The 18,751-nt window shown below is 39.0% G+C and overlaps 1 long non-coding RNA gene across 1 annotated transcript in view; it reads left to right on the forward strand.

The window, feature by feature from the left end:
• The first annotated feature begins 9,679 nt into the window (after window positions 1-9,679).
• LOC136020322 (uncharacterized) overlaps window positions 9,680-18,751 on the forward strand; it is a 76,984-nt gene continuing 67,912 nt past the window's right edge. The window contains exon 1 of the long non-coding RNA XR_010615287.1: window positions 9,680-9,786. This is a non-coding gene — a long non-coding RNA (uncharacterized LOC136020322). The remainder of the gene's footprint in view (window positions 9,787-18,751) is intronic.

Raw genomic sequence — 18,751 nt, forward strand, 5'->3', positions numbered from 1 at the left:
GTTTTAGGTAGACAGTCTGCTAGTACACTGTTAACTACATTGGCCACCTTCTGAAGGTTTTTCATACATGTGCTCAAGCACACACTCCTGGCCCAGTGTTACAGGCTTTTCAGTCATAACTGAATTACATGAATGCTATTGCAAACATTTCAAAAACATATTAATAGCAAAACCTTAGGGAAATCACTATGTGATGAAGGATTTTAGAAATATGATATACTATATAAATGAAAGTTAATCACCATCAGATGACAGATGTATTTTGCTGTTTATATGGTTTTGTTAATTAAAAATACTTCTGTCATTCACACATAGTATTTTTTAACAAAGAGCACGCGCCCAAGTCTTTTCAATCATATAAATCTCAATATATCAAAGGAACACCACGCTTGCGGCTTCTGACAAAAGTGCTGCTTGTTTTCATTTAGTGCCCACTATCACATTAGCATTAAACTGCTTTGGAGCCTGTACTGTATTTAGCCTTTCATTTTTACAGAAGACACTAACATTACTAGATGAGGGCCTTCATTTCCAGTCCTCAGCTGGCTCTAAATTGTCCTTGTTCACCTCATTCCAGGCACACAAAATTTTTTTCCTTTCAGCTATTTAAATTGTAAATGTTTCATGAATAAATAAAAATGATGAATAATAGAAGGGTACACTATATGAAAATGTGTTTAATATATGATTAAATTTCATAAAAGTTCCATTCATAAATGCCATTCTGTACATTTTTCTATTTTTTAAACAGCTTCTAGAATTTATCATGTTTTCCATTAGAAAATAAATAAAGCTTACAATTTCAATCATACCTCTAATCTGATATTAAAAACCAAAAACCACACTTAAACTCCCACCACTTTCTATTGACCACAGTAAACAAACTTGAATTATTTATTCTTCATGAGTTAACATTCCCCCTGTGCCATAGAGAAAACTGAAATAAAATGTAATATTGGGAAAGGGGTGTGTGTGTATTTGGCAGAAAGTGTAATGATGAATAACACATGAAAATGTCATTACTTCATTACATCTTGACAGGAAAATAGCTTGCCTTTTTGGAGTGACATAATACATGCATGTTCTCCAACACTGAGAAACTTAGATGGTAAAGTACATTAAGGCATGAACTGCATTCTCACACAAGGACTTGAATGCATTAGAGAGCCTTTGACAGGATCTCTGTCAGGTTTGGGAGCAATCTTACCTTTTAGTCTGACATTATTTCTGATAATAAGATTATTTCATCTGGTTAATACAGTATGTCTAGAGCAGGGGATTTAAGATCAGCTTCTAGATTCAGCTGCACTATTCAGTTACACCTTAACTTGGTGTCAGGGCTAATCTGAGGCATTCATGAAAAACCCTCTTCCTTCCCACCTATGATGTAGGTTTCCATACATAGGAAAGACAAGAACATGTGCTGCATGGAAGCTGAGGTACACTTCAGCAGAAAGGCTAGACACAGCCATAAGTTATTTAACTGATGAGATGGATGTTTTTCTTATGGTTTTAAGAGACTTTGCTAAATACAGTAAGATGGAGAATTAAGAATGCAGTCTCTTCATTCCTTCCAAATTCTTTACCCTAAAGTCATCTGCAACAGAAAACTGCAAGAGCATGTTTCACAATGGCAAAGAGAAGAACAAGAAATGCATGCAGAAGCTATGGACTTCAGAGGTAGAGAAATAAAAGTTCTCTTATAAGAGGAAGGAATTAAGAAATAAAGACATCTACTAAGACAAGTTGAAAGGTACTGCCCTGAAAGTTCTCATGCAGATGATCAGTTAACATTCAGGTTTACTACAGACCTGTGTGTTTTCGGTATCTGCATGACCCAACCAAGAGTAGTTCAAAAAGACCGAGTACTCACAAATCCACCTATGGTAAAGTGTAACAGTGATTCCTAAGCATTTTGAAGAACAATCCCAAGTATTTTAAGGAAGGTGAACAGACAGGCTCTTAAAAAAAAACATGTGGACATTTCAGAAAAATCTATCTGTGAACTGTCAGTCCTAAACTTTCAAAACTGTTTATCTCCTAAAAATAATGGCAAGTACTTGGCACTGCATGCTTCTGAAAAAATCTTGGCATCTTTTTTAATAACATGTCATTTACTTGCATTTTTTAAGTACGCTGATACTATCTTCATGATCAAAAAGAGGGGAGATTGCTTTCCTCTTCTAATCACAATATACATTATTGTGTACTTCAGGATTTGAATACTCTGGATCAACATTCAGTGGTATGCTAGTAAAACACTATTCTCTGATGAAAGTAGTAACTGGCTATCACTGAATGCTGATATTCCAAGTAGGCTATACTCAGGCAGTAACTATATTTCCTAATGATCTGTTGTGAGTTTTCATTTACCACAGAAGTGATTGCAAGGTACTGTGAAAATGAATTGTACTTACTGTTGTAAATTTGATTTTAACAGCATGTAATATTTGGCAATAATGAAGACTCATTGGGTGGCAATTGGTCATATAATAATGACTGCTTATCACCCCTAAGCTTACAAGTAGCGACGAACCATAGCCACAAACTGTAGCTATTTATAAGCATCTGTATAAAGTTTGAAGTTATTGACAGCTTTTAAGCATGTGATCTGAAAGCAAAAAGGTGCTTTCCAAACTCTGCTGTATCTCTGACTGAACTATCTCAGCATCAAGTATGTATAAACCTTACCTTATTTAATTGTACAAAAACTGAAAAACAAAGTAATGATGTGACTGCCTAAGACCAGTTTGCTTTAACTGTCAGGCCTGTGATAGCATAAATTATACTCTGTTGCTTTTTTACTATGCAGGGAGCCAATAAACACTAAATGATGACTAATATTACCGTATGAAATTGATTGTAGTTTAAAATTCAGATCTTGGTATTCACAACTCCCTTATCTTCATAGCAGTTTCAAAATGCCTAGATATTTAAAGTACCATTTTGAACTTATTGCCTTTGTTTACATGTAATAAAACTTGGCTGTTTATCACAGATCATGTTGTAATGGTCTGGTTTTAATTTATATAACAGCTTAGGGTAACTTTATCTTTTTAATGATAGCCAGAAATGACTGGACCTCCCAGAAGGAGGTAATTATATTGGAAACTATCTCTACTGTCTGCATTGTGGCATTTCAGCTTCTTAGAGGAGTTATCCAAAGGAGTTAAAAAAATCCCTTATTACCCACAAGCATATAAAGGAGTATAGAAGCTAACTAAATGCTTGAAGACCATGTCCAAGAGATATGTAGACAAGAAAACGGTGACACTGTGACTCCTGAGACCCTGGACACAAATGTTCTTCTCAGAAGCAGAGACCACTGCTTTTTCTTCTGCCTTTATTGTGGCATCAGTGATGCTATTTTTCATATGTGGGTGGTCAACTGCCTATATGCAAACTTCAGTAATCACTGCTTGCAACAGAAGTGAGACTGGAAAGGATTAGCTTAAGGAAAACATCTTGTTAGGATCAACGTTTGAATCTGAATCAGCAACCAAACATTTCTGCAGACAAATGACAGCTTTGTGTTAATTATAAGGTACTTCAGTTTCAAAGCTTAATGGACCCATTTTTCTTTTTTCCTCATAAAGTATTTGTTTTTAAATATAAAATTCTAGTTTCTAGCCTGAAAATTTTGCACCTGGAGTACACATCAGAGTGACTTCTTTATCCAGGATGAAGATTTTCATTTCTCCACTTTAAGGAGGCAGATTTCAGCTTTAAAATATCTGAATGTTATATTTTTGTTTCTCACTGCAGAAATATCAAAATATTTTATCAATAATAAAAAGTAGGAACTTCCTTTCAGAAAAATAAGATTGCAAACAAATTACAGCAGCCTTTGCGGTACTGGCTTCTTTGATACTCAAATTACTAATACATTATTATTAGTAATATTAATTATTCATATTATGATGTTATTGCCAAATCTACTTCAAAACTCCATTGCTAGACCTCTTAGATTTTAAATCAAATCATGGTCTGAGACCATGAAAATTAACTCTGTCCCAGCCAAAACCAGCATGCCTATTTTTCTCCCTAAAAGTAAATGAGTATAAAATTTTTAAGGCTACTAAGAATTCAAGTGATCCCAAATTCTTCAGGGAAACAAAAATCAACACTGGCTAGATTCCCTGGCAGAGCACCCATCACCTAAACACTGACCCAGAAACAGTTGGGGGCACAGAAAGGTACATTGTATAAATAAAGAGAACACAAGGGAAGATCTTGGTGACAATATTTATGTTCAGGAGTGTGGAGAGCAATGATAACTCAAACACGGCATAGTTATTAACAAGTTATCCTGTCAGTGCCTCCTGTCCCAGCTGAAGACAGATATCATCAAGGATCATGCATTATAGAATCATAGAATGTTTAGGGTTGGAAGGGACCTTAAGATCATCTAGTTCCAACCCCCCTGCCATGGATTATTTACCTCTGCTAAGTACAGCATATTTAATGGAATTTGCATTAAGAAATTAATCTAATCTGGGGTTTCCTACAAAGTACTGACAAGTAACAAGTCTGTCTCTCCCACCAAGCATCCCAAAGAGTTTCACATTTGAGCTAGACCAGGCTTTGGGCAATCCACCCAAAGCAACTTCACTATCTCACAGTTAGTGTTCCATCAGGAGAAAACAGAGCTCTTTTCAACTGTGGAAAGAAAGGTTTGGTGCTGTGGTAACATTGCAAGAGACGAAATCTATGCATGGAGGTCCCAGGTGGATGAGGCCTGCTCAGAGCAGCACACATAAAAATGACATACACAAAAGACAACAAAGTAGAAGTCCAGCATTTTCATTGCTGACTGAACCTACAGTTACTTGTTTTCCTGTCAATGCATGGAACTGGCTGCAAACAACTGGGAAACCAGCATTCTTTCTTCAGTGCTCTTATGTATTTGAGCAGAAATTACTCCAGCAATTTCACATGCATACTCAGGATTTGACTGCCTTTATTATCCAAAAGCTAGACTTTAAACTGGAGGTCCCCAGGTAATGCACAACTGTATACTGTAATTTATATAAAATGATGACTAAGCAAACGTCTGTGATTATCAGACTACAGCTGAAAGTCCACATCTAGAAATATCTGTTTGCCTAGTAACTGGGATACTACATGTATATTTAGAAATGCTATTACACATGTGGTTTTGCTACATGCATGCTACTTTTTTCCGTTAAATAAGCTGGCAATACTGCAGGTTGAGTCTAGACAGAAAATCCTATCTATCAAAGGCTAAAATAGCTATATCCACTTTACAACCAGCCTTGGGTAGAAAACAATGCATATCCCAAGTTTTGATGTTTTATCTGCAACTAAGTTATTACACAACAGCTGGGAAAGTCACTCTGCCTTCTCTTGTGTTTTCATCTGTATAATGAGAGCAGTAGACGGAGATGGCTTACAATGCTAATGTAATCAGAATGCTGCATTGGATAATTAATATCTAATATGGTTACTTTGATATTAACAAATTATACAAAATATTAGGTACTCTGAAAAAAAAACCCAAAAAACCCCAACAAAGCAAAACCTGTCTCGACATCTGAAGTAGTCATTTAAAATGATGAACCAGAACAGTAAACCAAAGCACTGAGTCACCTTTCCAGTCAGGCCTTCAGATCTCTCTTTCTTGATTCCTCATGGATAAAATGAGGATAAAATATTGTTCCGACTAATAGAGGAGTCACAAAGATAAAGCGGAGCTTTCTGCTGCAAGCAGGTCAAACATCTCTCATGTGGCTTCACATCTTTCATTTCCCCTTTATTGAGTGCCCAGCTTTGCAGTCACTGATTTAACTTAAGTGTTGCTAAGCCTTGCAAACACACATGAAGAAAATAGAAAGTACGCATCATTTCTGTGAATAAAGAAACATAAGTGGGAAGAATGAACACAGGGACAAGGAGTCAGGGCTTTCTGCTTCACATTCAGGACTGCCTCTGATTTACACGTGACATTCGTAAGCAATTTTATCTTTTCATTCTTTTTCTCCATTAGTAAGTGGGATGAAAATACATTCCAACACTAACAAGTGAGTAACAAAATATATGCTAACAGTTTTGTGGCGCACAGATAATGTGACAAACACCAGTGAAAACATAAACAAGCAAATGAATATTTCTGCGCAGGGTCTCGCAGGGTTTTGCTGTACAGTATGAAACAAGGCTGGATCCTTTCCTGAATGATGAGAGATTGAAAAAGGATGATCAATTTTCAATTAATAACACAACAATTAAGCCTATCCCCAAATACATATACACATAGAACAGAACTATTACTCCTGCAGACTCTCCCCGAGGGCCCCGGATTTCTATAGCCCCAGAAGGAGTCAGGACAAAGGAGGAGTTTGCTTTGGTAGATGAGGACTGGGTTACGGATCAGCTATGCAAACTGGACAGCTGTAAATCGATGGGTCCGGATGGAATGCACCCACGGGTGCTGAGGGAGCTGGCGGAGGTCATTGCTAGGCCACTTTCCATCATCTTTGGTAAGTCGTGGGAAACGGGCGAGGTGCCTGAGGATTGGCGCATGGCAAAGGTCACACCAATCTAGAAGAAGGGCAAGAAGGAGGACCCGGGTAATTATAGACCGGTCAGCCTTACCTCCATCCCTGGAAAGATGATGGAACAACTTATTCTTGACTCCATCACTAGGCATATCAAGGATGAGGGGGTCATTAAGAACAGCCAACATGGTTTTATGAGGGGGAAGTCATGTATGACCAACCTTATAGCCTTCTATGAGGAAGTGACTAGGTGGAGGGATGATGGTAGAGCGGTAGATGTAGTTTTTCTTGATTTCAGTAAGGCATTTGATACTGTCTCCCACAGCATCCTCATAGATAAGCTAAAGAAGTGTGGGCTTGACGATCAAGTAGTGAGGTGGATCGAGAACTGGTTGAAAGGAAGAAAGCAGAGAGTTGTGGTCAATGGCGCAGAATCTAGCTGGAGGTCTGTGACTAGTGGAGTTCCTCAGGGGTCGGTGCTGGGACCGGTGCTGTTTAATATTTTCATCAATGACCTGGATGAGGGAACTGAGTGCACCCTCAGCAAGTTTGCTGATGACACAAAACTGGGAGGAGTGGCTGACACACCAGAGGACTGTGCTGCCATTCAGCGAGACCTGGACAGGCTGGAGAGTTGGGCGGGGAGAAACTTGATGAAATTTAACAAGGGCAAATGTAGAGTCTTGCATCTGGGGAAGAACAACCCCATGTACCAGTACAGGTTGGGGGTTGACCTGCTGGAAAGTAGTGAAGGGGAAAGGGACCTGGGGGTCCTAGTGGATAGGAGGATGACCATGAGCCAGCAATGTGCTCTTGTGGCCAAGAAGGCAAATGGCATCTTAGGGTGCATTAGAAAGGGTGTGGTTAGTAGGTCAAGAGAGGTTCTCCTCCCCCTCTACTCAGCCTTGGTGAGGCCGCATCTGGAATATTGCGTCCAGTTCTGGGCCCCTCTGTTCAAGAAGGACAGGGAATTGCTTGAAGGAGTCCAGCGCAGAGCCACAAAGATGATTAAGGGAGTGGAACATCTCCCTTATGAGGAGAGGCTGAGGGAGCTGGGTCTCTTTAGCTTGCAAAAGAGGAGACTGAGGGGGGACCTCATCAATGTTTACAAATATGTAAAGGGTAGGTGTCAGGATGATGGAGCTAGGCTTTTTTCAGTGATATCCAGTGATAGGACAAGGGGCAATGGGTGTAAACTGGAACATAGGAAGTTCCACGTTAACATCAGGAAGAACTTCTTTACTGTAAGAGTGACAGAGCACTGGAACAGGTTGCCCAGGGGGGTTGTGGAGTCTCCTACACTGGAGATATTCAAGGCCCGCCTGGACAAGTTCCTGTGTGATGTACTGTAGGTTACCCTGCTCTTGTGGGGGGGTTGGACTAGATGATCTTTTGAGGTCCCTTCCAACCCTTGGGATTCTGTGATTCTGTGATATTACACATTTTATTTTTTTGTTTCCTAACTTTTTGGTGCCAGACTTCCCACTCTTCACAGAAGTTACCTTGTATACTGCAAGGCAGTAACAGGCGCACTGAATACCATCAGCGATTAAGGGCTTTTCAGGGAAAAGTTATCGAAAACTGTCTTGAGGTACTAAGCGCAGGTATCTCAGTAAAAACTCTGGCATAACGTACCATGAGCAGGTCACATGAGGTGAAATATCAAAAGAGAAACAAAATTGGTGGGACAAGCCATACTCACAGGGTAAGCACCCAGCTTTATCGAGAAAAATCAGAAAATACCTCACATAGAATTCTCCACTCTCTAAATGGAGACCTGCACAACAACCTGGGTAAGCGGCTTCCCAGAAGCAGTGCATCCCATTTCTCTGCAGAAATCTCACCACACATCACTGCCTCCACCCTTCACTCGCGGGCAGCCCAGGCGAAAACCGCTCCAGCAGCAAAGCCCTTCTTCACACCGAGCCCTAAAAACCCCACCTCATCGCCGACATGGCGGCTGTGGCGGAGCAGCCTTCTGCCCTCGCCCCTCTCCTCACCGACCTGCCGGCCGCATGGCGCCGACACCGCGCTCTCTCACCCGCTCTCCCCCGGGCCCGAGGGCGCGCTCCCGGTCGCTGAGGTCGATCGCCCCCGGGTCGGAAGTGGGGGGCCGCCCGCGGCTCCTCCCGGCCGTGGGGCTCCACCGCCCTCTGTGATCCCCCCACATTCCCTCCCAGAGGGAAGCGTCGCCGCGCGGCTCTGGGGTGGAAGTGTGAGGGAAGGACCCTGCAGCCCTATCACCCTCGCCCCGTTAGGTGAGGTGAGAGCCCTTGGCCGTCGAAAGTGGTTGGCTGTGGAGAGAAAATGAGGTGGGAGTCGCGCCTGTCAGCTCTGCAGGGCGGTGAGCTCGGTCCGAGGCCGCAGCGAGCCAGGTCACCCCAGTGAGCTGCTGCGTCGTGTGGAAAGCCCATGCAGGACAAATGGCACCTGGAAGAGATCATTCCCCCCAGTGTCTCTGTCATAGTATCATAGTTTCAGTGCCTGGGCAAGAAAGTGTGGTGCTGTGTGAGTTAGCACCTCTGCAACATTATGATTTATATTTATTTTTGGACATGCACAGAGAAAAACTGAAATCTAAAGAAGCGGGACAAAGCAGACCATGTGAGAGGCTGCAAACAGTTCGTTTAGCTCACTGCTTTGCTAGCCAGCAAACTTAGTCAAGATCAAGGCAGCACCTTTCAAGTTCGAAATAAAGACCAGAGCCACCACAAAGAGCTGGAGTTGCCCCTTAAAACAGGATTACAGGAAAACTGAAAGTACCTTCTGCAGAAAAGAAGTGTTAGGTTGGTTTCCAAAGGAAGCACTTGTCCACCTGTACTTCACACATGTGTCTGTCTGTGCTTCTCACCAATTCAAACTTCGCTGTTCCCCTTCCCTACTGGATCTTTCATGTCTTGTGAATGATTTTAGAGAAATTTGTCAAAGGTTTCAAAGATCTCAAAGGCGAAGTTGCTAAGTATCAGTTTCAGCAATGTGGGTGTCCAGAGTAGAGACAAATGCTCAGCCCTGCCTGAACTACAGGAAAGGATGCAGAGTGAATTCAAGCAATATTAAAGACAAGAAAATCTGCAGAGAGGAAGTCTTTATAGATGCCTCAGTGTGACAAAACCTTCACAGTTTGAAAATCAACCACAAACCACAAATCTGCAGGAGGCTGGACTTCAGTCAAAGAACTACATTTGTAAAGCCCTTGCACACTGCAGGGACCATGCCCAACTGAAATATGTGAAAAAACAAACCATCGTGAACTGCTCCTGTCATTACACAGGTAGGTGCTCGATTTTTACTTGGTGTGTCTGGGGTCTGGGTTGGGTTTGGGTTTTTTAGTATGCTTTTGCTAATGAGTGGTTTTGGTGAATTTCTGGCTTGGCCTGGTCTACCACACAGAGGAAACTAGCTGTATATACACAGGGAAAATCCGGAGTAGATCAAATCATTTCAGTCTACAGGTACATCAAAAAGAGCCTGAAATACCTTCTGTTGTTCCTTTTGCTCATTTTTCCCTTCAGGTTTCATTCATTGCAGTGACAGGTACCTCATACCATACGTCATTCCAGTACCGTATTTTTTGACACAGGGGATGCAGCACTAGAGTGTAGAGTCCTGAGCTGTTGAGCAGGATGAATAGGAAGGAGGTGTCTTATAATGGAGGAAGCAATATGTCATTTGGAAATACTGTATCTGACTTTTGCCAAGGTAATACTGATTGCTGCTTCTTAAAAGATGGATTAGATAGTGTGGTTGGCTGTGGTTGGGATGATTTTGTCTGAACTGTGACAATCTTCACTGTATAGATGAGAATTTATGAAAAGAAGGCAATTAGGCATAAATGTATTTAAATATAAAAATAACTAAAAATTGAGCTTGAAACTTTGTCATTCCGGTAAAACCAGAACAAAATTAGAAGTTTTTCCTGGGTACTGGAATGAGGGACAAAATGGAATTATACACATTTTGAGAGGAAAGTAAGAAGAAAAGTAAGGCAGCAATGTGGAAATCAGTTTTAGGAGGAAGAATGAGATTTGCTTTCAGCAGGGTCCAAGCCAAAGAAGTTCTGCTCCACATGGAGGCCTTGCTGGGGCATTGGTCAAAGACTTGCAATGGTATGGGCAACATGCATATTCTCATTGAGGGGGGAAGAGAAAGCACGGTGCTAGGTGTATGGTGGTTAAGGATGGATAGAGACCATCTAGGACTGCTGAGAAGGTGAAGATAGAGATGGAACATAATGCAGGAGTTGTACTGTTAGATCACAGTTTAAGGGAGGATAAAACTTGTTGGGGATTGTGGCAGTTTTAAGAAGGTGTGCTTGGTGTAGGGCAGATCATTTGTCATGGTATGTGCACTTTAATCCTTACGTGATGATGGTTAGGCTGAATGTGTTGGGTCTGTGCTTTTAGCTGAACATGATTTAGCTGAATTAGTAGTTCACTTTAACACAGAGTTTTCCTGAGCTATGGTGCTGTCATCACAGCTTTTGAGACAACAATGAGAACAACAGGGGTAATAATGAGCATGGTGCTGGTCTCTGACTATTTGCAGCTCATGGTGGTGCTAGGTATAGTGAGGCTTAGAGCTAGCAGCCTTATTTCTAAGAGCAAAGCAGCTGGATTTTCTAACTGCAGGGTTAGCCCAGCCATGAAGGTTTTCTCTGGTGAGGTGTAATGTCTGCATATAACTAGCTATTAGTGCTAATGCCATTTCCAGCAAAAACTCCTGCTGACAGATTAAGTTTGCGGTGAAGTCTCTTGTGTCAATGTCTTCTCTGCAAGCCCAGTGGAAGAATTAGGTTTCCCCAGTTCTTCAGCCTCCTAATGACAGCACTTTGTATGTACCATTAAATCAAGGAATTTATAATTTATGCTGGAGGCGGAAGAACACTCACTGTTTCTAGGCAAGGAAAAACGAGTTAAATTATTAAGCAACTTCAGCTCTTGTCATGAAGTGGTACTATATTTGAGGGAAAACAAAAAAAAAGTACATGTTAAAACACGAAAAACATGTCTTGGGAATGACATCAGTGTTGTGTTCAAGTTGTCTGGGTGTCCTCAGTAAGAATTTCCAGCTTCAATTTTAATAAATTTACTTCCAAGTATAAGCTTAGCTCCATACATCATAGATTCACAGCACTGATTAGGAGATAAGTATATACTTCTGTAATGCTTTTTAGCTTTAGTTTCTCACTGATATTCTCAAAACTAATTTCTTGTTAATAGTCTCTGTTTTTCCCTCCATAAATATATGGCTATTATTGGAATAGTGGCTTCTTGTTTCAATTTAGTTAATATTTGATATACTGCCAGTATAAATTCTTACATATATGTCATGTGTTTCCTACAGACCTAAGGTTTGAACAACTTTTTGTGTGTTAAAGACCTTGAGCTAGTCTTAAAATTTTTTTTCATAGTATGTTATTAACTCTAAATTTTATTTGCAGCCTTCATTGCAAAATACACTGGTAATACTGCTAGGTTATGCTACAATACAGATACTATTACTATCATTACTAATGTAAGCACCTAGGAGTATTGTACCACAGGTGATATTGTTTGGTTTTGTATTTTATCAGGAGTTTGCATATATGTGGGGTATTTTAGATTCAGGGGGTTGTCATGTTAGTTTATCTGCCTGTGCACATGGATACTTCATTTCAAAATCAAATGTTACTGTAGGAATTAATACTTATTTAGCTGAGTGTCCACTCTTCGTGTCTAGTGGGAAGAAGGAGAAATTAAGTACATTATATATTTCTAAATATTGGTAAAATCTTATGAAGAGATACTGAAGAATTGAGAGTGTTAGTTTGTATGATAGCTTTCAAGGAAGCAAAAAAATAGTGCTTGAGACTTTTGTTACTTAATTTCACATCTACTAAAGTAGTAATAAAGCAGATCTAGAAGGGAACATGAGCCCAAAAGAAAATGTTACTGTACACTGTAATACTGTCATTAAGGAAAAAAATGGGTTAAGGGAGACAAATCTAATAGCTTCTTTCTCTACTACTGTTATGATTAAATTGGTTAATGACAGACATGAAATATAAAAGATATAAAATAGGTAGCCTGGAGCATAAAAGCACTGCCAGTATGTGATGAAAATGATTAGTGTCATTCTTTAAGTTCATTCTTTTATATATGTATATAAATCTGTTTCCTCCCATAGTGTCCTTGGTGGTCACAGGAGTTTGATATAGTTTTGGAGAAACTTCAAATACATCATACTTCTATGTGGATTTTAAAAAAAGATACCTCTTTACAGGTATAGCAGGGAGCAGAAATTAAATTCTCCCCTCCCATGTATGTAATATAATTTCACTTGTTATCAGGTGATACATGCTATTTTGATTTAAGTTTTGGTATGCATGTATGGTATGCATGTATGTTTGGTATGCATTATGTATTAATCCTCAAGACTTTGCTTAACAAAAATCTATGAGTTGGGTGCCATTTAAACCTTCAGTAGTAACAAACTGAATTAATCATGTTGTGATTAGAAACCAGTTCAAATGCCTTTTACAGCATAAGAAAGTCAATGACATAGTGCAATGCTATATAGCAAGCTACTCTTACATGTTTAGGAAGGTAATACCTGATGTGTCTCGTCTATGTCTTACAGTGATTGTTGGTAAATATGAATTTTTAATGCCTGCCATCATGGTTGTTTTATACCTTTATTTGAAAATCTGTATTGAAGAGCTACACTGCTAATAAATCATTTGATGCAGTGCCCAACAGGATGTTAGAAAAATCGAGATTGAATTGATTTGGACTCAAGTCCCATTAAATAGACAATGGGTGGCTTATGGATTAGAAAGCTTGGTCATAAATGAACTGCTGGTTTGTCTTCCCATATGAAACCTGCAAATGAAGGAATGACCAGAAAGATAATAAATAGTTGTTCAAGTCAGTTCAGATCCCAGCTGCAGAATTTTGTGTTCCTTCACTTCATGGAAAGCATCACTGGATATATACATACTGGATTTTTTAGACCTGGATTGCTCACTGTCTTTGGGCTGTATTCTTGGCTGATGCAAGTCGGATTTATTCTGTCTTCACCCTCCTCAAAGTCTATGGACATACCTTTGTATGCATCACTTTTTCTTCCTTTGTTTAATATTGTATGTTCTTTTCATATTAATAACATACCTGCCAGTATGTGTAGCAAAGTAGTGACTGCTTGGACCACGCAGGAGTAATGCTTGCCTCCTCTTTAAAATCAATTGTTAAGAATGGTCTGGAAGATAAAGGAGGAGGAGACCTGAATTGCATTCTTGAAAAATAGCAAATATATATGTTGCAAACAAGGAAGGACTAATTTAAGGCAACCTAATAGGATTGTAGCAACATATGGAGATTACAAACCAGTGAGGCTCTTAACTTCAGTGTCTGGGGTTGGAAAGAGAGATATTCAATAATGAAACCAGTCGGTACTGACTTCTTACTGATTGTATGTGCCTCAGTGACTATGGTGACTTCATTTTCTTCTCGGTAGCAATGTAACATTATGTAGCCTTGACATTTGATTTGTTGAGGGCTATTTGTAATTTTTCAGAACATAATTATTGTACTGTAATGGTTTGTTTAAACAATGTTGATCTACAGGTTCCTCCTGTTAATTTACTGATGTACATACCTTTGACCATTGACGATAGAATTAATTTAGTGCAGATTGAAGTCATCCTTCTAGTAAGAAACTCCTTTTCAGATACAACTGAGTCTAGACAAGAAGAAGAAACTGTTGCATATTTCACTAATACAAACATCTCCTAGAAGAGGCAAAGCCAAACCTGAATGTATGATTCTGAATTCTGTGATTCTGTGATTCTATGAATGAAGGTAAGATGAAGTTTATTGCATGTTGCAGTAATGCAGTATTGCAGTTAACTAGTGCATCACTGCTGTGACACAAACTAATTTAGTGGCATTTGAAGGAAAAGGGGAGATTTTCCAGTGGAGTTTCTCTGTAAGTGGATTGAGAGAGTAAAACTCATTTTAAAACATGGGTCAGTTAAACTTGCCATCTCAAACTCCTTAAACTGGCTTCTAAAGAAATTGTCTTTAACTCTCCGAACTTTTTTTTTTTTTTTTGCACCCTATATATGCCAGGGCAATTTTTACAGACTTGCTGACATACCAGATATTTAGCTGGACAAGATAATATTATGGGTTTACCCCTCCCAGGTTGGGGAAAAACTCTTGCATTTCAGAACTAGTGAACCAATTTATTTACCTGATATCTCTAAGTAAAACAGACCTTTCTAAAAACCAGAGTACTTAATGGACATACACTACACTTTTAGGATCTTCATTAAATTGCTAGTGTATTTAGCTGATGGCTATAGGGTTACATTTTGGTTTAGTCCTTGTAGTGTCTGCTCCCCCCACCCCTTCAGTAGTAAGATGTCTGGCACAATACTTTTTGTTTCAAGACAAAGTTTGGTTTACAGTTGGACTCAAGGATCTTAAAGTCTTTTCCAACCTAAATGATGCTATGAAGCAGTATGAAGAAACCAATAAGATGTCTATTAAGGAATATTTTCTGACAGCATGAAGTTTAAGTACTTTATGGTAGTTTTCACAGACCTGTCAGGTGGCAAATGAATTGTAAAGAACCTTTCACTGGAATGATGTTACTCACTTTTTAATTGGAGGTACTCAAAACCAGGTTCTACAAAACACTTCAAAATGAACAGCTCAGTCCTGTCAGAACAGCAGAAATAGACCATGTGACCTACAAGGTTTTTGCTGAAATTACAGTCTAATTTGCCAATATTTCACTTTTCAACTAATGAGAAAATCCAAGAGTTACTGCTGCTGAAGCAATTTCAGCATACACTGCATTGCCATTTGCCTGTGGTTAACTGCTTACAAAGACACTGTTCTTTTTCATATTTACTTCAGCTTGATGTTTTGCAGGACTTTTTTAAAGTTCTTTTTTAGAATGGCTGATCTTGTATCAGGGAAACACACTTTGTATCATAGACCATCGTGCAAAAAGTGTCATTAGAGTCCATTAGGGAAAATACCTAGTGATGCAAATCTGCAGAACAGAAACAAAACATTTGCAGCAGAGATTAAAAAAAAATGCAATAAACCAGAAAGTGTTCTCCACCAGGGTGGACAGTTTACAATATTAAGAAGTAGTATTTCAAAACTCAAATAGATTTGTATTTCTGTGTTTCAGAGTTCTGTGGTAAACTACCTGCTAATTCATACGCTGGAAAATTCTAAAGTTTTATTATACCAAGAAGCAGATGATTATGAAGAAATTCACTGAAGTATAATTACTGTAATCTTCAAAATAGCTGCCAGGAGCCAGTTGGTAATCCCAGTTATTGAGCTTCAAATTGTGAAGAAAAAAATACGCTGTGATTTTAGACCAGCCAAGTAAATGTTCTGCTTGATAACACCTCAGTCTACTAATAATAATAGCTCTCAAAAGCCCTTCCATCCCCAAATTTCAATTCGGATTATTTCAGACGTACATAAAAAAAAAAAAAGTGGTTTTGTGTTGTGCTAGGTAGAAAGGGAGAGATAGGCTTAACCCCAAAATATTTACGACCAGTCTTTTCCCCATGACATACCTTTAGGAGCAGCTAATGCCTAGCTCTCCTCATAAAAGGAAGTGTGTGAATCTCATGGAACTATGTTTCTCTTCTACATTGTTTGCTTGTAGGTCATGTTGAACTGCTTTGTTTTGTTTTCTCCAAAATATTATTGTACTGAGGAAATAAAATTCAGATGGTAACTTTGGATCCACATATAAAAAAAAAAAATACACCTCCTTTCTGTGTGGGTTGATACTCCTTTTCTCACTTAGCTGAAAGTTGTCTTGTGAATTCTGATCTCCTACTTCACTGTCTCACTACATACAAATCATCATACAGCCAGATGCATCACAGATATTAACTAGTTTGTCACCTCCTTCCCCTTATAAGATTGGAAAATATTTCTTATCTCAGTTGCACTAAATCTCTGTTGAGTCTGGATTATTTCAATACTTTAGGGAAAAAAACAAAACAACAGTGTTTTAGGAGTGTAGATTATGGAAGAGGGACAAGTCTGAAAAAAGAACCCCACTACTTGTACTTTGACTGGTCTCACATCTGCTGTGATGCAGCAAAGCAAGTGTATATGTGACTCATTTTCTTCTGTCCTGGAGTGAACAAGTTCAGACAATCTGAGAGATCGCTGGGACTCCCAGGCACCCAGAAATGACCTCCCAGGCACCTAAGGTAGGAGGGACAAGGGCTCATTTGATCTTGCTGGCATCTTGTCTACATTGTTTTACACATAAAAGTGGCATAACAAAGACTGAGGTATAACAGAGGCTGACTTTCTTTGCACTATGTAGCCTAGTATGACTATTTTAGGGTTTACAGCTTGATAGAGAGGGGGAGAAGATACAGCATTTTTAGGCTTTACAGCTTGATAGAGTGGAGGAGAAAATAGAGCACTGAAAGCAACTTTTAAGAGTTGCATGTTCAGCATACTCACTACGCCTTTTTTTATTTTTACTTTTTAAAGTACCCGTAAGTAGGTGGGTGCTTGGAAAATAGGACAGCAGGATGAGAATGGCTGTTAATATTAAACATGCTTTATATGCAATATCTTTGCAAAAATGTGTATTTCAGAAATTACTTTTTTCTTCTTATGTTTTCTAGGAGTCTTGTGATATATTACCATAGTCAGTTTTTCTGAAGTCCAGATTGGAAACCCCTTATTGTTAAATAATTTCCTTCCCTTTTTATAAACTTCTTTCTTCTCACGTTATCTGTCCCTCTATGGGTAAATTGGCATGTATCCAAGAAGTGGCCAAAAAGCCCATCTGAAGAGAGCGAGACATGTTCAGTAATGCTTTTGCACATTTAGCCTCTTGTAACAAACAGAACCCAGTGGAACCCAGCATTTTTGAGAACTATGAATCTCTGGGTAACACTGATCTATTTTGGTGGGTATATAGGAGCATCTTAATATAATTTTTATTGGAAAATAAAAGCGAGATAATTTTATGTCTGAATATGTAATATATGAATGACTGCTTTTGAGACACTGATACATAAATTATAGATAGCCTTTCAGATTCTGCACTATGTATTATTAATTAAAAACTGAATATCTTCATCTGCATCCAAGTTACACCGTGATATCTAGGCCACTGGAGAGCATATTACAGTGTTGGGGACTATATAGCCCAGGCAGAATGCAATGAAATGCTGTCTTTTTGTTGTTTATGGATACCATTTCAGTACACAAAGTGCCCAGAACTTTCCCCTGTTACAGTGGACAGCAGGTTTTTTGCTTTATGAAGAGGAGGAATGAGCAAGAATCAAGCTAATGATGTATTTTCCTTCACACACACACACAAAGGGAAGAAATATTTGTATCATGCTTTGCTTAGATTATATAATTTCCCACATGGCACAGTGTTCCTCACTCCTTCCCATCCCATCTCTTTACAATAGATTTTAATGTTTGATGAGTGTTGTAGTTGCCTGTTAGAGTCTTTCTCAATTACAGGTTTAGAGGGCAAATGAAACAGTGAAAATCACTTGATATTCTTAATAGCTGAGCTTCTAAAGTAAAATCAGAGAGATATATAACAAAGCATGTAATCCCAGCAAGCCACAGTCAGCAGCAATTTCTTCTATGTTAAGATGGAAACAGCCAATTATAGATGGCTGAGGTGTTGGTTAGTGATTGTAGATTTGTACTGAAGAAGCTGCTTGGGGGATGTTGATTAATTGTTTCTTGTAATCTAAGGAAGATGTGCTATAATTGACAAATAGCCTTGAATTCTTTGTGTAACTCAAAATACAATAAAAGCTAATAATCCAGCATGTCTAAATCACAAATTTAACGGCCATTAGAATATATCTGTCCGATCCTTCACTTAACATATTTTTCACTAGTTCTATATGGGCACCTGTGTATGGTTGCATATCTGTTTACATTCTGTGAATCAGCTGTAATATCTACAGTAATACATATTTTTGCAGTTTTTCATTTTCGCTGGCAGAATTGGTCATGCTGGGACTGTTATAGAGAAGAGATATGAATTTCTTGCAGGGGGCAGACATATTAATGATAAATGCAAGCTAAAACCCCCAGTCTGGAATGACAGCTTCGCACATCCTGTAGCTCCTGCAATGGAAACAGAGAAATCATTCTCTGAGGAATGGACCGCCAAAACCTGCACAGATCTGAGGTGTTTATTGTCTCACAAAAAAGATC

Source organism: Lathamus discolor, chromosome 1 (assembly GCF_037157495.1).
Source record: "Lathamus discolor isolate bLatDis1 chromosome 1, bLatDis1.hap1, whole genome shotgun sequence".
In the NCBI taxonomy this organism is placed as follows: domain Eukaryota; kingdom Metazoa; phylum Chordata; class Aves; order Psittaciformes; family Psittacidae; genus Lathamus; species Lathamus discolor.